General features: G+C 37.8%; 1 long non-coding RNA gene and 1 pseudogene across 1 annotated transcript; one reads left to right on the top strand and one right to left on the bottom strand.

Moving 5' to 3' along the window:
- Positions 1-7,167: 7,167 nt before the first annotated feature.
- Positions 7,168-8,517, top strand: LOC138153157 (PDZ and LIM domain protein 7 pseudogene; annotated as a pseudogene).
- A 9,018-nt stretch (positions 8,518-17,535) lies between these two features.
- Positions 17,536-19,257, bottom strand: LOC138152885 (uncharacterized). Its single transcript, XR_011166218.1, has 2 exons — positions 18,857-19,257; positions 17,536-18,650 (listed from the first exon to the last, which is right to left on the bottom strand). It is a non-coding gene; the product is annotated as an uncharacterized lncRNA (long non-coding RNA).
- Positions 19,258-26,369: the final 7,112 nt, after the last annotated feature.

Genomic DNA, 26,369 nt, shown 5'->3' with positions numbered 1-26,369 from the left:
CCCCTCTCAAATCATCCCCACAGCTGCCAAAAGTGATATTTCTAAAGCACAGGTCTGACTTCACTCCCTGTTCAAGAAGCCCTGGTGCCTCTCTATTGCCTTATAGTCAAATATAAACAATTCTGTTCAGCATTTAAATCCCTTCATAGTTTGACTCCTACTCCTACTTCCTGTAGCACCAATGCAATATTCACAGAGCCAACAGCCCCTGTAAATATGCCAGCATTGTGCTCAATTGCAAAATAAAACAGACTTTCTATATAGAAGACAGAAGCAAAACATTTATTCAGACATCCAAAAAAAAAAACCCGAATCCCAAAACCAGCAAGCCAATTTCATCATAGTAGCAAAGAAGTTAATAAGCTACAACAGCACAGAGAGCCACAGCATCCTTTAGCCTTTCCACAAACCAACATTTACTCACAAGTCTAACTATCTCCCTGGGGTGCACCCTCTCCTTCCTCCAGTCTGTAACTGCTCTGACTCTCAGCTTCCTGTGGGCTCTGCTCCACCCTTCAGCAAACTCCTCCCACCACAGGCTCCATGTGATTACATTCAGCCTATTGGGGGCAGGGTATATCTTCAAAGCAGGGGTCTTCAAATTCCCTTAGGCTTACTAAGGGGCAAGGAAGATCTTCAAATTACCATTATCATTACACTTCCTAGGATTATTGCATATTACTCCATCACTCTATGTATGTGACATTCTATCTTCTGTCTCCATGGTTTTGCATAGGCTATATGACAATCCCCTTACTTGGAAGGGAAATGCCATCTCCTACACAAGATTTATCCTTATTTCTCTCCACCAGCACTCACTAGTACTCTTCTCTTCTTCTCTATAGTGTTGAACTTGGAAAGTCTAGGTTCAGAGCTGACCTCAGATGGTTATGTGTGACCCTGGGCAAGTCACATAACCCTTATCAGCCTTGGTTTTCTTCATTTGCAAGATGGGGATAATAATAGCATCTATTTCACAGGGTTGATGTAAGGAAAAAATGAGATAGTATAAGTAATGTGCTTTGCAAACCTTTAATCTCTCTATAAATGATAATATTGTATGAATATTTTCTATTTATTTTATATATAAGTAATATGTTTAATAATTGTATTAAGTAACATATATAAGTAGAAGCAGCTAGGTGTCCCAGTGCATAAGACACTGGGCCTAGAGTCAGGAAGAACTGAGTTCAAATTTGGTTTCAGATATTTACTTGCTGTGTAACCCTGGGCAAATTACTTAACCTCTGTTTGCCATAATGCACTAGAAGAGGACATGACAAACTACTCCAGTATCTTTGGCCAAGAAAACTCCATGGACAGGATTGGCATGCTATGGTCCACAGGCTTATGAAGAGTCAGACACAACTAAACACCTAAGAAACAAAATCTTCTGAAGCCAAATCAGGAGAGATGGTCTGACAAAAGACTTTTAGAGACAGCTAGATGACTCACTGGATAGAGTGTGAGTCACAAAGACCTGAGTTCAAATCCAGACTCAGACACTTACTAACTATGTCACCCTGGGAAAGTCATTTAAGCTCTGTTTACCTTAATCCATTGGAGAAGAAAATGGCAAACCACTCCAGCATCTTTATGAAGAAAACTGCATGGACAGCATTGCCGTGCTATGGTTCAGAGTAACGAAGAGCCAGTCATAACTGAACAACTGAACAACAATGTATATAAGTATATGTATTTATTTGTGTACATTTTGTTTCACCTGAAAGAATGTGAGGTCCTTGAGGACAAGGACTATTTCATTTTTGTCTATGTCTCAATACTGAGTATAGAGCCTAACACATAATAGTATTTAATAAGTGTTTGTTGATCAAATGAATGAATTTTAAGTATGCTTCATATTGGCAACTGGTTACCTACCATATTCTTGCAAGAAAGATTTGTAAGATAGTTTGAAATCCATAAAGTTAAATACAAGAAAGTATCAAAGACTGGATTTTATCTACAGATGGTGCTATCTTTAAAGAAAATTTTCTTAAATATTGTGTTCTCCTCTGAGTTCTTCCCTTACTCTGACTTTGTATATTCTTAGTCAGAAATGCCCAGGCTTGTTCTACTAGGAAAACAAGAGACTTTCACTTAGAATAATTACTTAAAGTGGTGTGACTTACTAAATGGGATCGCTATGCTTCTTTATGATATGCTGATTCTTTAATATTTCTCCAGTCTAAAGAAACACTTGGTAACATATTGTAATACATTATAATCCAAGCAGTTCCTGTTTTTGTTTGCTTCTTAATAAGTAGATTTCTATACAGAAATAAAACTTGGCTAGTGACCATTCCACATTTCAAGACTTTACAGTTGTTTGAATCCTTTTTAAAGAAAACATCCACCTGTAATGGGGAATGAACTCGATGTTTTATGAACAACAAAAAAAAATCAAAGAGCTTCAGGGGATTTAGTAATGGAGCTTTGACAGCCTAAAGAATAAACAGAATGTGAGTTGACAGCTGCAAAGGGCTTAGACTCTGAGCTTACAGTCTGTTGCTTGATGAAAGGAACCAATATGAAAGAAATTGGGGTTTTAAAAAACAATGACTATTTCGTCTTCAAATAGACATTCTTCAATCAAACAACCCACTTAAGATTATTTCTGGAAATTGAGTCGTCTACCCGAAATTACATGTTTATGTGATCCTTAAATGAGACTTCCCCCCAAAAAAAGAGATTGCAATTTTGTTTAAAAGCTACCCAGCATTTTTAGTTTTCTCTACACTTTATTATTTCCTGTGAATATAATAGATGGGGTTGTGCATGAGTAAGTACCACTAATTTGAGATTTGGTTTCTAGACTAGCAATTAGCTCAATTTAGGGCCACATAACCAGATTGCAAATTTACTATTGATGCTGGGAATATAAAATGATTTTATTAAAACATACCACCAGTGCTATGTAACACAATCTAAAGTAAAGTCCTTGCCAATTTGGTGTAGATTATGATATTAAAAGGTACTAAAACAAAACTATGTTTGAAAATTATTCTGATTAAGATAATTTAATATCTATGAAGTCCCAGTTATTCATGTTAATTGAGCAATTGCCAAATTTTAGAATTAAAAGAGATCTTAGATGCAATCTAGTCCAATCTCTGCCATACTAAGAATTTCGTCTGTCAAATGCCTGATAAGAAGTCATCCAGTCATTGTTTAGTAAGACATGAGGAGTATACAACATAATGCTGACTAGGAATTATGTAGGAGATGAAGTATAAAAAAGGTCATCAAATAAATGTATGATTTTTATTCTAAGGAAAAGTTCTGTTATAGGGAGGGACCAGGGCAGGAGGCTTGGGGAAATGAATGTAAGTAAAAGCAGTGAGCTTTAATAAAACATTTTTAATTAAAGAAGATTAGGAGCTTAGACTGGATGACCTCAAAGGCCTTATTCAGTTTTTAAGCCTGTGCGAACCAGAAGTATGGCTCTGATCTTTGTGAAAAACGAATATTGATGGAATCTTTTAAATTGTTTCTATTGTTTTGCATATGCAAGTGGTTTGGGAAAAAACACATATATCTGACTACTAACTTGATCATTAAATTGATGATAACATTTGCTAACAAGATTTTAATGCAATGAAGCAACAAATCAAAGTTTAAAAGTAGTCAAAGTTAAAATACTCCATGATGGTGGGGGGATGAAGGGGACAGAAAAAGAGAATAACACCAAGACAGTTGCATGGTAACTTAGGATTGGGGTTACGTTATATGTCTACCTAACAGAAAACAGGAAAATATTTATCAAAACAGAGGAAACTAGTCAGTCATTTGGTACAGAGGTGGTAGGAGACAGGTGTGAAATATTGCAGGCATTGTCAGATGCAGCAGATGTCAGTTTTGCTTGGTTGTCATCTTTTTTTACAAGGCAGGGATGTGTTGGATGAAGTGTTATTGGGAAATGATTGTGATATAAAAAGAGCACTGACGTTTTAAAAACATTTTAAGTGTCCATTACATTATATTTCTAACAGACGTGGCAAATGGATAATTAAGTTGTGCCTAGAACTGAACAAAAGGAGAGTTAGCCTTTGATAAATTGCAAACTTCTTTTAACGTTCCCAAGTTTCTTAAGCAAAAATCTATCTTTTAATATTAACATTGTTCCAGTAATATATGGCTGTGATTAGTGGAGTAATATATAATTAGTCTCGAAAAAAATCAAAGTTAAGTATCACTCAAAGGACAATGAAAAGGCACATGGTAGGTGTGGACAGGCAGCTAACATTACAAAGAAGAAATGGTATAAAATATTTCAACTAAAAAAAAAGTATTGAAAAAGAAAATAAGCTAGTCACATGGTTAAAAATAGGGATGACTGAAGGACAGTCCATGTGCTCCACTGGCATCTTCCAGAAGTCAAGAAAACATGAGGGGGGCGCCTAGGTGGCGCAGTGAATAGAGCACCGGCCCTGGAGTCAGGAGGACCTGAGTTCAAATCCAGTCTCAGACACTTAACACAAAAAACTAGCCATTTGACCTTGGGCTAGTCACTTAACCCCAATTGCCCTCCAAAAATCAAAACAAAAAAAAAAAAAAAGAAAACATGAGGAAGGTCCCTAACATGTTAGTTAGATGCCTCAATTGCAAATTTATGGAAGGACATGAACGCATAGACTGGAATAAACAGCATGGTCTACAGTGCTCCAAAGAATACTGACAGTGATAAGATAACAGATTCATTGGAGTATTAGGATATTGGAATAAAAAAGAAAACACCATCTCACAAAGCAGTCCATTCCACTTTGGGAGAGTGCTGTTAGAAACTCTGAACTGAGTTCAAATCCCACCTCAGGCATATACTATGTGTGTAACCCTGAGCAAGTCACTTCACTTCTGTCTGTCTCATTTTCCTAATCTGTTAAGTGGGTACAATTACAATAGCATCTAGCTCCTAGAGTTGTTTTGGGGGGGAAAAAAAGGAGATAAGATTTGTAATATACATTACAAACTTTAAAACAATTTATAAGTGCTAACTATTATTGTTGCCTTTATTATTATTATTATTAAATATAGTTAGACAGGGTAGACTATAGTGGGGCTATGATCTCCTTAGTCATAAGCACTATGCTTTCTAAATGAAGTCTGATCACATTAGTTTTTTTCTGCTTGCTGGAATCACATTATTGATTCATATTGAGCTTGTAATCCACTAAAGTTACAAGATTTTTTTTTCAGTGAATTGCTGTCTCACTATCTCTCTCCTATCTTTTACCTTTAAAAATTTTTCTGCACCCAAGTATAAGACTATATATTCATTCCTATTAAATTTCATTTTGTGAAACATGCCACCCAACTCCTGGCATAGAGGTGATGGATTCATGGATTGAGGCACTTATTTTTGGACATGGATAATGTGGGGAATATGTTTTGCTTAATTAAACATATGTGGGTTAAAAAAAAAAAAAGAGGGTAATTTTTCTTTCCATTTCAGTGGTGGGGACAGAGAAAAAAGATTTTTGTTAATTGAAAAAACGAAATCAAATTTTTAAAAAATCTTCATAAATAAATTGAATGCAAAAAATAATAAATTTCTTTTTTTATTAAGCCTATTGTTCTAATCTATCAAGATACTGATCCTGACTTCCAAGTTAGCAATCCTTTCCAGCTTTGTGTCATATGTAAATATGAAAAACAAGATATTTATGCATTTAACCAAATAATTGACAAACATATCACACAATGCAGATCCCCGGAGCATTCTATTAACATTTGTATTATTTGAGATAATATTTTTAAGTGCTTAGTACAGTGTCTAGCACAAAGCAAATACTGTATAAATACTTATTCACTTCCCTTCTCCTCCTTGATTAGTTTTCATTCTAAAATGACATTGAATAGTTAATGAACAACTAGCCCTTCATAACCTGACCCCAACTTGACAGTCTTTTTTTCGTACCTTTTACCTCTCTCCCACCACATATTCTACTATACAGTAATAGTGTCCTCCTTGGTTGTTCCTCAAACAAAAAACTCCATAGCCCCACCTATAGACATTCTGACAGTCTTGCCCTGGGGCAGAATGTTCTTCCTTGTCTTGGCTTTCTGGCTTCTCTGGCTTCCTTCAAGTTCCAACTAAAATCCCTCTTAATGTAGGAAACTTTTCTCAATCCCCCTTAATTCTAGTGTCTTCCCTCTGTTAATTATTTCCAGTTTATTCTGCATTTATCTTGTTTGTACATAGTTGCTTGTATGTTGTCTCCTCTACTAAACTGTGAACTCCTTGAGGGTAGGGACTGTCTTTTGTCATTTTTTGTATTCCCAGCACTTAACACATTGCCTGACACATATTAGGCACTCTGTAAGATACCTAAAACTCTCAAGTTAAAGACCCTGTCCTAGAGGAAATTATCCTCTTATTAGAGAAATAACACAATGAAACCAGTTGCTGTCAGAACAAAACATGAATAAAGTGCTTTCCAATTACATATTCATTTCTTTGACAGAAATGCCCTGACCAGAGGAAGAAATCATATAGGAGACATGGTTTGGGGATATGTTCTAGTACATCAGAAAATGAGAAATATGGTATGAAAAATAATTCTAATTTTGTTGTCTTTTCTTTCAACAGGACACTAAACTTACATATTTTATTATATTACTACAAATAAAGGCAACTCTTATTAGACAACATAATAACAAAACTCACTCTGAGAAACTCAAGGAAAATGGTGTAATAGAGAGCTAGCCTTAAGAAGACGCATATCTTCAGGTCCTTCCTTTGATATATACCAATTATGTGAACCTGGGCAAGTCACTTAATATTATTGAGCCTCTATTCTTCTTCTATAAAATGAAGGGGGATCAAATAAATGGTCTCTAAATCCATGATCCTATACAATGTAATATAAATAAAATAATAAGAATATATGTAATATATTATATTACCTTCCAGCTCTAAATTCATGATCCTATGACTATAAAATAATGAAAAATTAGGAATAGAAGAATAGCACTTCCACACATTATTTTTCAAAGTAGTAATCATCAATATTATATTATGTTAGGTAATAAAGAGAAAATAAAGATCAGTGGAACAGAATGGTTAAACATGGATAAGAAACAATTAAACTCAGTATCCCAGTATTTGGTAAACCTAAGAATATAAAATATTCAGGAATGATTCCTTATATTAACAAGAACTTCCAGAAAAACCAGAAAGCAGCCCGGCGCCCCGAGCTCGGCCAGGAACAGATCAGCTGGCACCATGAATCCGTACAAGGTGTCACTGGATGGGCCAGCCCCCTGGGGCTTCCGGTTACAAGGGGGCAAGGACTTCAACGTGCCCCTCTCCATCTCTCGGCTGACTCCAGGGGGCAAGGCGGCTCTGGCTGGAGTGGGTGTGGGGGACTGGGTCCTGAGCATCGATGGGGAGAACACCAGCAACCTGACCCACATTGAGGCTCAGAACAAGATCTGGGCCTGCGGAGAGCAGCTCACCCTCAGCCTCAGCAGGGCCCAGCCCCTTGTGAGCAGACCCCAGAAGGACCCACCCTCCTCTGCTGAACCCCCACGCTATACTTTCACACCCAGTGCTGCCCTCAACAAGACCGCCCGTCCGTTTGGGGCTGCCTCGCCGGCTGAGAGCACAGGGGTGAAGCCAGGGACCTGCACGGTCCCCTCACCCCTCTTCACCCCCCAACAGAATGGACAGCCCCTTCGGCCACTCCCTGATGCCAGCAAAAAGCGTCTGACAGAGAACATGGAGGATTGGCAGCCACGCCCCGGGACTGGTCAGTCCCGATCCTTCCGGATCCTAGCCCACCTCACAGACACAGAGTTCATGCAAGACCCTGATGAACAGCAGTCGAAGAAATCCAGGGAAAAGTATGTCCTGGAGCTGCAGAGCCCCCATGACACTCGCCTACGGGACTGGCACCATCAGCGTTCTGCCCACATGCTCAACGTGTTCTAGCCCAGACCCTCCCCGCCAGCTCCCTAGTACAGGCCTTGGCTAGCTACCAATCTGCCTGCCTGTGTTTCAGTCACCCAGCTCTCCCACTGACCTTTGCTGTTCCCTCTCCCATTCCCTGAGGCTACTTTCCATCTCAGTCACTTGCCCTAGTGCCCCCAGCCCTGGATACCTCACTTCCCCATTCTTCCATCTCCCCCTGGGGCCCACTTCCCCTCCCTTAGACCAAAGGAGGTTTATGGTAACCCTTTCCCTTCTCTTGACTGGGTCCCTCAAAGCACTCCCCAACTTAAAGGTGGCCTAATGCAGTCTTTGAGAATGTCCATATATCCCAGACCCTGGGCCTGTGGACTGAGCCTTTCTTTTAGGAGAGCAGTGAACAAGGGCCCTTGTTTGATTTGAGGTCTCAAACTCAGTGATCTGTCACACATTCCCACACTTCTATGGGGTCTCGTAGGGTCATTCTTTGACAGGGACTTCTGCCTGGCTGTACCAGATGTGATGGCCATAGCTGGGAGTTCATAGGGGGACAGTTGGGACTGAGCTGTGGAAATAAATGTCCTTTCTCTCTGAAAAAAAAAAAAAAACAGAAAGCAGTTTGACAGAAAACAGGTTAAGACCAGCACATTATACCACATGCAAATTCCAAGTAGATAATGCAACATAAAAATAAAAGGCCATATCACTGAAAATAGTTAGGAGAGAACAGAACACCAAAAAAAATGGCTAACAAGAACTCTTGACTAAAAAAGGAGATAGGAAAGATAATAATATAGAAAGCAGATAACTTTGACTATGTAAAATGTAAAAGCTTTTGCATGCACACACATATATGTACACACACACATATAATCAATCCATCCAGAAGAAAAAAAGAAAATGAGGAAAAAAGTACATCAAATATTTCTGATAAAAGCCTGACATACAAGATATGTAGCAAGATAACCTAAGACCAAGACCCATTTTCCCCAATATTTAAGTGTTCAAGGAAGAAGAACAAAATTTTCAAGAGAGAAATTGTCAGCAATAATATGAAAAATTGCTACATATCACTAATAATGAAAGGAATACAAATTCAAAGAGCTCTCCAGTTTCACTTCACATAAAGCAAAATAACAAGCATGACAAAAACCAGAATTAATCAACATTTGAGAGGATACATGGAAACAGAAACATTCATACACCGTTACTGGCAATGGAGTTGTAAATTAATCCAATCATTCTGGGAAACACTTGGGAATTATTTGAGAAAAGTGAACTAAACTGTTTATAGAGAAATGTCCACCCCAAGTATGTGAAGACTTCACCCAGTGGAATAGGCAGATGAGAACAATGTGTTCTGTCAGCCATGAAGGCAGCTGAAGCAGGTGCTGGGTAAGAAACCAAAGAAGACAAGGTCATCCACTGAACCCCGGGCCATCACCAGTCATCCTGACTTTTGTCTTGCCACTGGACTTCAATGATTCTGGAATAGATAGTGAAACTGATGACTTTGTGCAACTCTGCTTCACTTAAGTACAATTCACACACAAGTCAAGACCTCACCCCACGATATCATTGGTCCTCTTCCAAAAACAAAGGACGAACAACAGCTTGCTCCCTCCCCCACTAGAATGTAAGCTCTTTAGGGAAGTAAGAATTCTTTCACGCTTTGTATTTGTATGCCTGGCACCTAATCTAGTGTCTAGACACAATGGATAGAGCACCTAGAGTCAGGCAGAACTGAGTATAAATATGGTCTCAGACATTTACTAGATGTATGACCCTAGACAAGTCATTTAACCCATGTTTTTCTCAGTTTCCTAACCTCACTAGTACCTACCTCCCAGGGTTGCTGTGAAGATCAAATGAGATTATTATTACACATAGTAAGAACTATACAAATGTTAGCTATTATTGTTATTAATATTAATTAATGCTTAGTGGTTTTGATGGATTGATAATAGAAAGCATATGCTTTGGAGCTTGACTCAGATGACTAGGGTTCATTACCACCACCTGATGGCAGCACCCCTGACATACTTCTAATGAGGTGAATAATTCTTTACAAAACAAAATTAATAAAGTGACAGCTCCATCAAACTATGAAAAGAATATCTATTGTGAACATACTGAAGAAAGAATTGTTTATCTGTAGCAAATGCTGTGGGGTGGAACTTTAAAAGGTAGAAAAATGCTAAAACATGAATAAAGTATTCAAAAGTCAACAACAATGATAATTTTATGTGATATCTACTCCAAGTGATTATAAAAGGTTTCCAATACTGAATGAATCTAGTTATTCAGTAGAAAGTGATGCTAAAATCTATTAAACAAAAAAAAGTGCTAGTTCTTTCTATCGGTTATTCATAACATTTAAAAGTTTAAGGAATGTACCAAGACTATCATGTCCTAAATTTGGAAACAATCCATTTCTAGCCTAAAAAACATTAAGCTCTCCCAGGCTGCTATCTTCCAGGTTCTGAGGAATAGCCATATCAAATAATAATTAGCTATATAGCTCCCATATAGGAGACTTCAAGTGTACAAGCTGAACTTTATTAAGACAACAGGGGATAGTTATGTCAAATTTTAATTACATGAAACTGCCTATCTGGATGACCTTAGTACAAATTAATTTTATACAGATGTAGTTCATTTTATGAGATAGACACACTCTTGAAAACTCTATAAATTGAATTTTTATAAATTAAATTATCCTTTCCTACACCCACCCACCCCACAATTACTACCATGCAGACCACTAATTTACACTGGGAAATCCAGGATGCTTTATCCTGATTTTTTTATCCATCTTAAATTAGAAGAAACTCATAATAATTTAGATTTTGTTCTCACTACCAGTAACCTCTTTCATGAAGTAAATTATTTATAAACACTAGCAGGATTATTGCTTAAAGAAAGTAATAAAATCTTATGGAAAAGGAAATAGAATGCTGGTGCTGATGAGAAAGACAACATTCTCCCACCTTTAGGCTAATAATATTGTATCAGGATTTTGCCATGCATTATTTATTTGGAGGAATCTGATTTGATTTTTAGTATAATTGAATTCATGTTATAATGGGGTTCTTTTGGACATATCTATACATACATACATACTGATTTATTCATATTTGCTTGTTTGTATAGATAGCCCTCTGTAATCTGGCCTCTGATTTCAATATGCAACTGAAATTGTTCTTTCCTAAGTTATCAGTGATCTCTTAACTGTTAAGTCCAATGGCCTTTTCTCAGTTCTCATCCTCCTTGATCTCTTTACAGCCTTAGACATTGTTCTACTTCCCTGAAAATTCTCCTTCTGTGCTTTTGTAATACTTCTCTCTCCTAGGTCTCCTCCTTTGTGATTGCTCTGTCTCAGTTTCTTTCATTGTATTATTAGATATGGCATGTTCCTTAACTAGGGTTGTACTCCAAGGCCTTTTTCTAGGTGTTTTTTTTCTCTTTTTTCTCTCTAATCTCTCATTTTGTAACCTCATTATCGATGTCTATGCCGATGACCCCAAATCTATAAATCTAATCCTAACCTCTCTCTTGAGGTCTAGTACAGCATCAAAAACCACATACTGGATTTTTTTATTTGAATTTGAATTAGTAGGTACCTCAAATGCAACATGTTCAAAATTATCTTCCCACTTCCAAAAAATTACCCCTCTTCCAAACTTTCATATTTCTTTTATAGGCAACAGCATCCCTCCAGTCATCTTGAATCACGACCTCAACATCATCCTCTACTTCTCTGTCTAACCCCACACATCTAATCAGTTTCCAAATCTTATCATTTGTATCTTCATAGCATCTTTCCCATATGTTCCCTTCTATTTATGTAGCCATGGCCCTACATCAGACTCATCACCCTTTGCCTAAATTATTGCAACAGCTTCCCAATTAGTATCTCTTCCTCAAGTTTCTCACAGACATCCATACATCTGACAAAAATTATTCTCCTAAAGTATACCTCTGACCATACTATCTACTATAGTATAGTCACTATAGCATCATCCCACCTATTCAATATACTCTAGTGACTCCCTGTTATCTGTAGGATAAAAAATAAAGTCCTTTGTCCTTCTAAATTCCTCACAACCTGTTCTGATCCTACCTATTCCGCTTCAGCCTGACCAGGCTTCTCTGCTATTTCTTGCACATGCTATTCCTCACTCTACTTACCAACTGTATTGTCTTTCCATTGGCTATCCCTGTGACTGGAATGGACTCCCTCCTCACCTCCCCTGGTTTACTTCAATATTCAGCTCAAAAGCCACCTTCTACAGAAGGCCTTATCTGGATTCCTCATCACCAGCCACTAGTCTGGGGTTCCCTCAAGATTACTTTATATATGTTTGCATGTTGTTTCCTGTTATATTGTAAGCTTTCCAAGGGCAAGAACTGTTTCATCTTTAACTTTCGTCCTTGTATCTCTGGAATCTGGTACAGTGATTTGGCACATAGCAGGTGCTTAATAAATGATTGTGACATAAATGTATATGTGTATACACATATACTATATATGGATGAATGGATGGATGGATGGATGGATGGATGGATGGATGGATGGATGGAGAGAGAGAGATTCTGGATATGGATTATTTTTGTCTAAGATTTTATATTGATCAACAGATCTATTTCATGAGGGTGCCTTTCAGAGTAAGAACAATTTATTCCTAGTCACAGAAATTCCCACAGATTTTGGTCATACCAAGAACTTCATACTATCAACCCATGACCTGCTTTACTCTCTTTTCATTTGGTCACACTTTTTTTCATGCAATCTTCTTCAAACAACTGGGCATGCACTGAGCAATTAGGAGTACATTTCTACTACAGTCCTCTATGACCAAGAGTAGAGGTTACAGATCTTTAAGAATTACTTTAAGAACCCTTTGTGTTATCAACTGGGTTATCACTTACTCAATCTTCAAAATAATTTTTGAGTAGTTTTGTGATTTAAATTTTTTTTTATTTTCCCAGGTATAACCAGTCCAGCATAACCGGTGCCAGCCATTATGATATTGTAAGAGTACTGAACTTGGAGTTAAGAGAAACCTGAGTTTGAATCTATAGAACTTACTACTTATGTGCCCTTGGATGTATGACTTAAACTTTCTTAGCATTAGTTTCCTTTTCTATAAAATGGTGATGATTCCATTTAGTTCAAAAAATGTATCTATTAAGGTCCTACTATATGCCAGGAATTGTGCTAGGTGCTGAAGATACAAAAGGCAAAAATAAAAATACGCCCTGACTTCCAAGAGTGTAATTGAATGCTACCGTGAGTAATTAATACTAGTATCTGAAGTACCTACCATATCTGGTTGCTATGATCATCAAAAGAGATAATTTGGTAAAGTGCTTTTATAAACCTTAAAGTATTGAATACATGTCAGCTACTGTATTATTACTCACTTTGTTTCATGGGTATTAATTTCTGGAGTATTATACACATATGTCATTTTATTTTACAGAGAGAATACAAACAGTCAAACTTTCTTATATCATTGTGGTAGAAAGTGAACATCTCTATTTAATTCGAAGGTCATTATTAAGCACCTAACATATACAAAGTAACATGTGATGTACAAAAAGTTCTAGAAACATAGTTTCTGAGTAATTAATCATTTTATTAGCCATTGCTAGCATATAATTAATAAAAGGGATCAGGGCACTCTTGAATGCCAAAGACCCCTCATGGAACCTACTCAGTGCTTATATGCCGTTGGAAGAGTGGGTGTTCCTGAGGGTGCTATCAACTCTGATTGGCTAACAATTAATGAGAAGAATGGATATTTTAATGATAAGTGAGCTGGGGGGGGGCAAGATTCTGATCACTCTGTCTTGAACAAAAAGATTTATCTCTTATCCATACTACCCTTGACTAGGGCAATCAAGGCAAAAGGGTGTCCACCTCTACTCAGACCTAGCTAAGTGGAACACTATGGGCCAGAATTCACCTTCAACTAAATTCTTTGTAAGGTTCTCTAGTTGTGTGGGGTCTCCACCCAGGATCTCATGTACACCCTGAGATTTGGGCAATCTCATTCATCAACAATGTCCTTCAGAGACTGAACAACCTACAGGCTTCTGAAAAAATCCAGGTATTAATTCAATAATTCCCACCCATAAGTTACCAAGGATACACATATAAAAAGTGATTCTGTTCCTGTCCTCAAGGACTTTATAATCGAGTAGAAAAACTGTTATTTTCTCTTGTGATCCCAAGACCTAGCATGGTACTTTGAACTGTGCTTAATAAATGTTTGTTGAAATGAATGTAATTGAACTCCCCATATGCACTCATTTATATCTATTCTCTTCTGCACCAAGGCAAAAGTCCCAAAGCAACAAGTGTTAGTTACCATGTTCACTTTAAATAAAGTAAAACTTCAAACCAACATTAATTTTGAAAACAAACTTACTGATTTCTCACCTATTTAGTCACCTATAGAGTTTATATTATCAGAGCTAATTTGACTATGCAAATAGAAATGAGTAATAATAATAACAATTGTTTCTATTCAAGAGTATTATGAGACTCCAATGAGGCAATAGATATAAAGTACTTTGAAAACCTGAAAGAGCTATGTAAATGTCAATTATTATTATTATCCTATAGTCACAAGGCCTCCAGTCTGGAGATGACATCATTCCCTGAGCCTTCTTCTGTACTCCTGATAAACTCAGGCAACATTTACAGAGGAATACAGGAATGTGCTAGTAAATGTTTAACAACCAGGATCTCTAGGGATTGGCGGTAGGGAGGCATGCATATTCACTTTTAAGTTTAATCTGAATTATTAATACTTTCTTAAATCTAGACAAGCAACAAAACAATAAATCAAACCCTGATTTGTAACTACTTTTCTTTCTGAGGTGTAAATATTAAATGAAAATTTAACAATTGGCTAGATCTGATTAAACCTGGCTCCAGCACACACCCCTGATTACATTCCTACATTCTGTTCTGTTTCAGTGATTGACAAAATTACTTCTGAACATATACTTAGGGAAGAAAACAATATTTACTGTTGTGTGAATGTGGTGAGAGAAAGAAAAGTTGACCTAGAACTGTTATTTAATTGATAAATGGAGTTTTGGAGTGCCCCCATTAGGAAACACCCTCTATTCTATTACTGGTTTAACACAACAATCACTACTGTTTGACAGTAAGAAAATCATAGCAGCTGGATCAAAATGGAAATATCTGAATGAAAGTTTTATTTTTGTTTTCTGCAACAACTAATAACAATTCTTATTAGTGCAAAGAAATATTTCTCCTTTTCAGGTCAAAACTAATTGCTGTATCTGTTTTAAAAAATTCCCCACTTGTCATTCAAGATGGAAACTCAAAGATCAACAATGAAGAGAACATGGGATTCTGAGAACAGTAATTTTCTGGAAAAACATGGGAAAACCAATACCATGGATATCCTGATGAGTTACCAGGTACTCTGAGGTCCCTTTGGAATTATGGTTAATACTTCTCAAGAAAACGGTATCAAAAGACAAGCACTTACTTTGAATTAAAAAAAATATAGAGGTAAAAAAGAGGGATTTTTCTGCCTATCAGTATTTTGTTACAATACAATAACGAGGAAAAAAAAGGGAAAAATATGACTTCACTTTTACTTACTGTGGAAATGGTAGCTGTGAGGGGAGGAAGACAAGTCTGAACTACTGCCAGAAATTTGCTTTTTATAAATATTTCAGTAAATTATTGCTACATGATGAACTGTCATTATTGGGAACAATGCCATTCCAATCATGCCTCTCCTACTCAGATATGCTTTTCTTTGGCCATTTTACTATCCTGGAAAAAGCAAAAGAGGGCCCCTTGCACAAGAACTGCCTAAGTAGACCATAAATAAAGCGATGTCTCCTAGGTTCATTAAAATGTCTTCAATTTTATGATTCTTTTGGAAAACTTGCAAAATCCGAGGCAAATAAAACCTTCCAAAGTAGAATAATGCTCTCCATACTGCATGTGGGTATAGAGTAGTAGTATGATGAAATCATAATGTCAAAAGGCAAAGGATTGAAAGTAGCTTTGTGTCCCAACACACGAGGTCCAGCAAATTGTCCAGTTTTGTCATTTTGGAAGAAGACACACAGTTGATTTTAAGTATATAATATGTGCAAAAATATAGACTTTTGACCAGTGTTCTTGTTTTACTGACTTATGGATGAACATCATATTTGGTGTTTTTGAATGTGAAGAGAGGGGGAGGAGAGTTGACCCACATCTGTTATTTCACTGATGTAGGGATGTAATGTAATGCCAAAAGAAAGGCAACTTCCCAAGGTTCAGAACACCAGCATAGGTGCTCTCCATTTTATTCAGTAACAAACCCAGAACAGAGAAGATCAAAACATGACATCATTCAAAATACAACATTTACTAAGTGTGATTAAATAATCTCCAAGTACTACCCCACCCCAGGACCTTCCAATCATTCAATCAATTACAAAGTCTCTGTTCTAAATACTTCTCCACCCCTAGGCTATACCTTAATTTAGTCCACCACAAAGTCCCTCTTCTCAAATGGAGATTAGTTTCCAAACATAAGGTCAAAAGTTCCCCACCCCTGGATCACAATTGAATCTACCCCAGAGTTACATCAAGTTTAAACACAGCACTTAATACCCAAATGGAGGTCTTTTCTTCATCTTGACAGGAGGCAAGTTCTCAGCAATCTTAGTTCCTGGGGAGACAAGGCTTAGCAAGGCCACAAGATACATTGCCAGTCTCTTCACTAATTCATCCTCTGTCTGTAGAACAGTCCTAGAACCCCTGAAAACATTAGCAAAACCCTCTCCTAGGATTTCTGTAAACATACAACAAGAAAATCCTTCTTCAGGGCTTCTGAATCAACAGAAAGGCTCCCAGACCCCTGCAACAACAGCACTGTCCTTCACCAGTGGACAGTATTCACTCTGTCTGCAGGACAGTCTCCAGACCCCTGCAACAACAGCACTGTCCTTCACCGGTGGACAGTATTCACTCTCTGTCTGCAGGACAGTCTCAGGGCTTCTTAACCAAATGCCAGGTTCCAGGACTTCTTCAACAGGACAGTCTTTCACCAGTGGACAAATCTGTCAAAACAACATCAAAACAGACAGACAAAGTACCAGCAAAACAGCCATGTCTCCTCAGTCCTTGGCAGCTCAGGGGGGCAGGTCTCAAAAGTCCAGGGCAATTCAAAGCGGCCACCAGCAATTCTCTTAGCCTCTCTCTCCACGAGGTGCTGCTTCCAAAAAAAAGGTCTTCCACCTCTCTCTTGTCTCTCCAAATCTACGTCACCAGCTCCTCCCAGTTCAGGACTTTCTTTTCACATCAAAAAGTCCATCCCACAGGTGGGATTAACAAACTCTGGGTTTTAACACAATCAATTTGAAAACCAAGCCAATACAGGGGAATCTTTAATTGCCATTACTATCACAAGGGAGCTCCAGAGTGCTCCATTAGGAAACTTTTTTTACATTTTTTCTGTAATTTAGAGTCTTAGTGAGTTGTCTTGAGTATTTGTAGCAGCAAGCACCCCAGTGTCCCCAGGGTGCCTGCTCACAGGTTCTTGGATCTGCTTTGTTAAAGGAAAGCAACTCAAAATGGGTTAACAAGCTTACTTTAATCAGTCAGACATATATCGTTTACCTTGTTCAGGGGAAAAGGTCAGCACCCTGAACCTCAAAGTATACAGGCATAATTATCAAGACAGAAACATCAAGTAGACAGATTTCCAAACTGTCCAACATCCATACCCAGTCAACATCTGGGTTTCCACATTCTGGGTTTTTCAAAGCCGGGGGACTCTCAACAACGGCTTCCCAGAATTCAGATCAAATTACAGAACACTTCTCAAAGTGAGTCCCAAAAACAAAGCTACACATCAGGGCTTATATAGCCTTCTCCTGGCTCAGAGAATGTAACAACCTTATTGACTCACTGGCCAATCAAGAAGTATCTACTGAAAAACAAGCCTCCCCCACCCCAGGCTTCAGGTGCACATTAGCCTAGGGGCAGGGAAGATCTTTAAAATTTACATTCTTATTACATTCGGCCCCAAGATCTTTCATGCCCATAGCATAGACAATTTACTTTTGAATTAGCACTGAACATTTCTTAGGTCACATTTTCAAAGTACAGAACTAAAGTTACCAAAGTGGCCACTGGCCCTTAAACAAACACAAAGTACATTCTTAGGTTACATTTTCGAGATACAGAACTAAAGTTATCAAAGTGGCCACTGGGCCTTAAACAAACACAAAGTACATAGCATTATTACTTCAATTGAAAACAAGAGTTCAAATAAAGTTCTCTGGGGGGAGGGGAGTGTCCTTCCCCTCACACAGCTCCAGCCCCAGCTTCCAAGCACAGAGAGGGGGCTGGGCAACAAAACCAACAAGGTGGGGTCCCTGGGGATCCAAGGCACTTCATCCCACCCACCATAGTCACAAGTCCATCCTCCCCCAGGGTCCCAAACTGTGGGAAGCAGCCAGGAAACACACACAGTGCCCCTGCTTTGCTGCTCAGTTCTTATCTTTTCCTGTGGCTGAATTCCGAACTCCTGGGCTCCTTCTCCTCCCGCAGGCGGCAGCCGCTCCTGGCTTCTGCCCAGGTCCCGATGCAGGCAGCTCACCATTCCCGCTCTCAGCTCAGCAAAGTCTGCATGCAGGCCATTCTTCTCTCCTGCTCCACAGCTCCACAGAATCACAGCTACCACAACTGGGAAACAAACAATTATCCCAGCCCCCATACTTTCCTTTTACTCTGCAGATCCTGTTCATGACGCCATTTTGTTGCAGCAAGCACCCCAAGTGCGTCCTCAGGGTTTGCAGCTACCACAGGTTCTTGGATCTGCTTTGTTAAAGGAAAGCAACTCAAAATGGGTTAACAAGCTTACTTTAATCAGTCAGACATATATCGTTTACCTTGTTCAGGAGAAAAGGTCAGCACCCTGAACCTCAAAGTATACAGGCATAATTATCAAGACAGAAACATCAAGTAGACAGATTTCCAAACTGTTCAACCATTACATCCATACCCAGCCAACATCTGGGTTTCCATATTCTGGGTTTTTCAAAGCCGGGGGACTCTCAACAACGGCTTCCCAGAATTCAGATCAAATCACAGAACACCTCTCAAAGTGAGTCCCAAAAACAAAGCTACACATCAGGGCTTATATAGCCTTCTCCTGGCTCAGAGAATGTAACAACCTTATTGACTCACTGGCCAATCAAGAAGTATCTACTGAAAAACAAGCCTCCCCCACCCCAGGCTTCAGGTGCACATTAGCCTAGGGGCAGGGAAGATCTTTAAAATTTACATTCTTATTACAGTATTGAGGAACTAATTGTCCTGCCTAGGGTTACAAGTACAGTGCTTGTCACAGATAGGACTTGAACTCATATATTCATAACTTGAAGTCAACTCATTATCCATTACCCTCTGCTTTTCCTAGTTGGTTAAACTATTTTAAGTCAGTATGTAATGCTGCATATTATATAATGTGTGTGCATATCTAAATATACATGCGTACATATATACCATATATATTATGTGTGTGTGTGTGTGTGTGTATATATATGTTGAGAAGAAAAATGTTAGCCCCTAAAGTTACAGTTACTCAGTCATTTATGTATGTCTCTTCTGAGAATGGAGGTTGGAGGTTTGTAAATTATTTTTATGTCCCTGAATATGGCAGACTTTTGAAATACAGTTCTACATCATAAGACATGACACACGGGTGATTTTGTTAGAGTCTATGTATATAGTGAGTATACCTCAGTTGCCTGTGGTAATTTTTGAACCCAATCAATCAACTAGCATTTATTAGGCATCCAACTATGTGCTAGGCACTGTTGTGGTCTAGTGGAAAGAAAAGTGAATTTACAACTATAATTAAATCCAAACTCTATCTCATGCTATCTGTGTGACTATAAGCATGTTCATTAACCTTGAGGGCAGGGATTAGTTTGCTTTTCTCTTTGTATCTCCTGCATCAAGCATAGTGTCTGGAACATAGTAGGTTTGTAACAAATGCTCACTGGTAATTTTCTGAGCCTCAGTTGTCTCATCTGTGAAATGGGAATAATGTCTATACAACCTAACTCACAGGGCTTTTGTGAGGATGAAATGAGATCATATATGTAAAGTTCTTTGTAAAATAAAGAGTATTGGGACAGCCAGGTGGCACAGTGAGTAAGAGCACCGGCCCCAGAGTCAGGATGACCTGGGATCGAATCCAGGCTCAGATACTTAGCACCACACCCACAAATAACTGACCGTGTAACCTTGAGCAAGTTATTTAACCCCAATTGCTTAAAAAAAAATAAAAAATAAAGAGTATCATGTGTCAATAGCTATTATTACTATTATTATTATTATTAATTAGTGGTGACAGACTCCCTAGGAAGTCCAGAACATTTCAATTGCTCCAGCTTTGGAGAACTGGAAACACTAAACACGAATCACATGACATTAAATGGGCTTTGGTATGACCCAATCATATATTATTGAATGAAAATTTTTAACTCCAGACTTGATGTAGACAATTACTTTTGCATGTTCATTCAGCAGAAACTGGTCCTGATATTTAAGTTGGGAAATAGGTTTGGAGCTTAGGTCTATAAATTTGCATCTATGGTTTTAAGGGATAACAAGGTTAGGCATCTCAAGAAAATACAAATGGCAAGACAAAAAAACATTGAGGATGATACTAGAAAAAGAAGAAGAAGAAGAAGAAAAGACAGGGATAGTATTGTGCATAATCAACTCTGCTCCACAAGGACTCTCCAGTAAGCTGTCTGTTGTATACTGATGCTTGTAATTAAAATAAGCACCTTATTGCCCCACAGTCTCTACTTTGTTGGTTGATTAGGACTGCTGCCCTCCTATTAGAACTGTAACTAGGGCAGAGTGACTGGGGCCAAAATTTAAAGGATACTGATAGCCTATCTACAGCATAGAAATAACCACACTTTGCACTTCGCAAGAATAATCAGTTCAAACAGAGGCTACCAGATGGCAGGCATTCTCCTCAGCCACATCCTCTGTGGCCTGCTAGACTTTGTTTTCCCCCTGCCCAGGTCTATCTCCCTGAGTCCCTGTTTCTGTTATCATCAGGCCGTGTCCCCTTGCCTCTAATTGAAATACCCCAAGTGTCAAAATTGCTAGATATGACTCTTTCAGCCAGCTATACTTCTGCTTCCTATCCAACTCTGCCTTTCCCAAAACACTCAGGAAACAGAAGCCAGCCCATGCTGTCATTTAGAAAACTTATACCAAAAATAACAGAAAGTTTATTTATAAAATATGCAAATAAAGGAGAGAAATGCAATGTTTACCAACTGCTAATTCCAATCATCATTATTTACTTTGGGAGACAGTGCATTCTTTTCTAAAATGTCAGTACTCACATAATCAAAGATCCATAGTTTTGACATTTTTAAAATAAACTGTCTCCTTCCTCAAAGTAACTTCTCCAATTCTCATTGAAATAGGAAAGTATTAAAGATTTGCCATGAAAAAAGAGAGGAAAATGTGTTATTTTGTAGCTCATAAGGACTAAATATGCAAAATTGGACAAAATGTCAAATTGAATCAATCTCAGATGAAAAGCACATTCATGTGACTAAACTGAAACTATTAATTTTTACCCATTTACTATAAAAAGATATTTCATAACAAGGTGAAGAGAAAAAACAAATACATCTGAATTTATTGAAATATGCATTTCTCCAGCGGCTAGGTGGCCCAGTGAGTAAGAGCCCTGGCCCCTCGAAGGACCTGGGATCTATGGGTTCCAATCTCAGATACTTAACACCCACACACACAAAAAAAAAAAATGGCCGTGTAACCTTGGGCAAGTTACTTAACCCCAATTGCTTTAAAGAGAGACAGAGAGAGAGAGAGAGAGATGCATTTCTCCTCACTTGATGTTTGCTTTTAGTTTCAAGGCCAAAATATATAATGTGCCTATAGATGGATGACTTTTGACATATTACCAGTGTATAAATTAATCAGGAGAGTAATCATTTCCAAAATTTAGGCTATTGAACACTAAAATTATAATAAAAGCAACAGCACTTTAACATTTACAAAGCATCATGTATATATATATATAAAATCTCATTTTATCTTCACAATAACCCTAGGAAGTACATATTATTATTTTTTAAAATTTTATATATTAAAATTTTATTAATTATATATTAAAGTATTATATTAATAATTATGTTATATACTATATAATAAAATGTTAATTATCATATATAATTATATATTAAATTATATGTTATAATTATATATTAAATGTTTTTTATTTAAAATTTTCTTCATTTTACAAATGAAGAAACTAAGGCAAAAGTTAAATGATTTGCCTTATGTCATATAGCTAATAGGTATTTGAGTGGGATTTGAAATTAGGTCTATCCTAATTCTAGGGCCAGTGTCCTATTCACTCTGCCATCTAGCTGCTTCCAACCACTAACCTCAAAGTTGTGCTTTGAAAGTTCCGGTTTAGGGGTGGCTAGGTGGCATGGTGAATAGAGCACTGGCCCTGGAGTCAGGAGGACCTGAATTCAAATTCGGCCTCAGACACACCACAAAAACTAGTAGTGTGACCTTGGGCAAGTCACTTAACCCCAACTGCCTTCCAAAAAAAAGAGATCATTAAGGTCTAATATCTTTTATTGTGCTATAAGAAAGGAGGAGCAGATGGACTTCATATCTACCTGGAGAGGCTTATACGAATTGATGCTGAGTGAGAAGAGTAGAGCCAGGAGAAATTTGTGCACAATTACAAACACAACACATGTGTAACAACCAACTTCGAAAGACTGGACTCTTCTCAGCAATTCAGGGTTATAAGTCAACCCCAAAAGTCTCATGATGGAGATGTCTACATCCAGAGAAAGAACTGAGTTTGAATCCAGATTGAAGCAAACTACCTGCTCTTTTTCTTTTTCCTGTTTGGTTTTATTTACCCTTTCCCATTGTTCATTCCATCTGATACAATCCCTCTTTATAACTTGACTAATGTCCAACGTGAAAGTATTTGCAGATACTACACTTGATTGTATGCCGCCATGGGGGGAGGGAGCTGGGTGAGGGAGAGAAGATTTGAAACTCAAGGAATTGTGGAACTGAATCTTGTAAACTAAAAGTAAACAAATTAATAAAGACCAAAAAAACAAACAAAAAAAGAAAGTCCTGGTTTCAAGTTAATATTGAGAATTAAGAAATATTATAGTACAATTTCCATAATTCAATTGCCCTATTCATAGATATTCTGGTCTCACATTAATGAGGCCATGGAAAGATGGTCTCCTTTCACTAGCATTGATAAATGAGATTTAGTTATAAGAGAGAGGCAGGTAGGCAGTACAATGGATAGAGCACTGAACCTGGAGTCCAAAAGATCTGAGTTTAAATCCAGCCTCAGACATTTACTAACTGTGTGACCTGGGCAAGTCATTTAACCTCTGTTTGCCTCAGTTTCCTCATCTGTGAAAAGGAGATAATAATAGCACCCATCTCCCAGGGTGGTTGTGAGGATCAAATAATAACATTTGTAAAACATTTAGCATAGTACCTGGCACATAGTAGGCATTATATAAATGCTATTTGTTACTATTACTACTACTACTACCACCACCACCACCACCATCATCACTACCACTGCCACTACTACTATTATTACTACTACCACTACTACTACTAATATTAATACTACTACTACTACTATTACTACTACTACAACTACTATTACAATCAGGTTATGCTAAGGAAGAATTTTCCAAAGGCCAATCAGCATTGGAATAAATAGTCTTTTCTAAAAATCTTGAAAAGTAGAATATGCACTTTTTATGCCAGGTTGATGTATGTGATCCTATATCCTTCTATAGAGATTTCCTTTGATTCATAAGGAGTGAAATGAACATTACATGTAATGTACAAAAATGATATAATGTACAACTTTAGCCTGAGAGGCTGTCTAGTAGCCAATGTAAAATGTAAAAGAAAGTACCAGAAAAGACTCCCTTATGTGTGAAGGCTCCTTCAATTTTACAACTGTATTTTTTCATGATTAACAAATACAAAGCATAAATACAAAATGTAGAGTTTTATGTCTATTCTATAAGGAATGAGTAAATAAAGTATATAATAAACACTAAGTGCAATTATACTAAAACTGGAGATACAAATGGATAGGACAGTACTTGCTCTCAAGGACCTCCCAGTCTAATAAAGGAGAAAACACATATGGAAATTTTAGCAGTAAATCAGATGGAAAAATCCTATGGTCCTTAGGGTACAATAGCAAAGCAGATGTTAATGTCTCTTCCTTAATATCATTTCCACTGGAAAAAAAATCATATCTATTTCTAATGTTGAACCATCTGACAGTGCCAGGGATTTTAGTGGCAAGAACTTTCTCTTCTGGATCTTCAGTAGCTATGACTGTAGCACATACAGGAGCAGTTGCCAGGCTGCATCTCCCCAGAGGCTGCTTCCCAGGATGATGGCTGAGGGCACTGGGCTACAAACATTTCCTTTCCTTAGCCTCTTGATCTCCAGGTCCTAGGCTGTCTCCATTAGTAACTGTGGGGAGATGGTAGCCAAGGTGGTGGTGGTGGTTTGACCAATGCATGGGACATGTTCTTTTTTGTGTGTCTCAGGATGCCCTACTGATTCACTTAGGCTGGCTTGCCTGTCCTTTGTGTGTGGCAGTTGAGTGGCACTTGGTAGAAATGTCTGGCCCCTTCTCCACAGGAGTTTACTGTAAGGGCTGGACTGGAAGCATGACAAGTGGTTTGGGAGGTGCTGCCACTCCCAGGGCTTCTGCGCCTACACAGGAACACCACATGAAGATAATGAATAAGGCCCCATGGTGGCAAAGAAATGAAGGACCAACACTCAAGGCCCCAGACACTACAATCCTCCCACCATTGAGAAGAACAGGAAAATCAAGAAGAGACAAGTATTTCCAACATCCCCTGGCTCATACAGGAAGAAACTTAACGACTTATTTTTCTTACTTTAACCACTATTCCCAGGATATTCCTTTATGTAAGAACTTCAATTGCAGAATTGTGTAAGGACAAAAACAATAACATTTCTGAGACCCTATAAAGCCAGTCAAATTCTGTGTGTGCCAGAGTTGCACTTGAATAATGTGGCCCACATTTTGTTTTCTCAGCTGCAGTATCCTGTAAAGGAGCAATTCAGCTTATGGTACGTGAGTAATCCCAATGTCCTGCCTGCAAAATCACATTAGCTTCCGCTCTTGCTGAGGGACAATGACCAAGATGGTGTTGCACCGTTTAAATTGAAGCATTCAGCAAAGCTTTAGAAACATCCCTGTTGATTGAAACATCTTCCTTACCCACCCCACTTTGGCCATCTGCAAAAGAGTCACTTTCAGAGACAGAAGCAAGGGATGGAATATGTCAACCAGTCAGAACACAAATGTATGTTTCAATGGGTCTGCATTTATCATTTGGCATACAAAGAATAACATTTAAATGAGAGAGCATTAAATGTAATGAGAATAAGACAAATATTCAAAGATATTGGCAGGAGCACTTCTATAGAGATTTCTTTTGATTCACAGGGAGTGAAATGAATGTTACATTTAATGTACAAAAATGGGATAATGTCCAACTTTAGCTTGAGAGGCTGTCTAGTAGCCAATGTAAAATATACAGGAAAATAGCAGAAAAGACTCCTTTGATGTGTGAAGGTCCCTTCAATTTTACAACTGTATTATTTCATAATTAGCAGCATAAGGTAAATTGTTCTTAGCTCAAGAGATGGTTATTTCTAATGTTTTGGTTTATGCTAACATCAGACAGCCTCTAAGCTAGTGACTATTGTTGAACTTTAGCTGAAACATATATATATATATATATATATATATATATATATATATATATATATCCACAATTAGATTATGATTATACATCTCAAAATAATAGAGGTGATGGTGCAAACCCCATGGAACAACTTTGGTCCTCATCCCTAAATGGAGAACCAGCATAATACATGAAATATTGCACTATAAATAAGTTTGCTCGTTAATAATGATTTGCTATTTTAAAATGCGAAGTTTTTCACAGGATCATAAATTTAGGGCTAGAAGGAACTTTAAAGACCTCTTCATTTTAGAGACAAGGAAAGTGGAACCCAGAGAATGGAAATGATTCGTCCTGTGTCACACAGGTAATAAATAGCAGAGTCAGTATTTGAAAATTGATCTTTTGCTTCCAAATCCAGTGTTCTTTCTACTTCGTTGATAGCTCCTTGTTAACTCATCCTTTCATGGATCCCTGAAGCCCCCTTCAAACAAAAGAGAAGAAGAAGAAGAAGAAGAAGAAGAAGAAGAAGAAGAAGAAGAAGAAGAAGAAGAAGAAGAAGAAGAAGAAGAAGAAGAAGAAGAAG

This window comes from Petaurus breviceps, unplaced genomic scaffold (genome assembly GCF_028583685.1).
Source record: "Petaurus breviceps papuanus isolate PSGF00001 unplaced genomic scaffold, PetGlider_PUasm1.0 90977, whole genome shotgun sequence".
Classification (NCBI taxonomy): Eukaryota; Metazoa; Chordata; class Mammalia; order Diprotodontia; family Petauridae; genus Petaurus; species Petaurus breviceps.
This window is presented reverse-complemented; position numbering and strand designations above follow the sequence as displayed.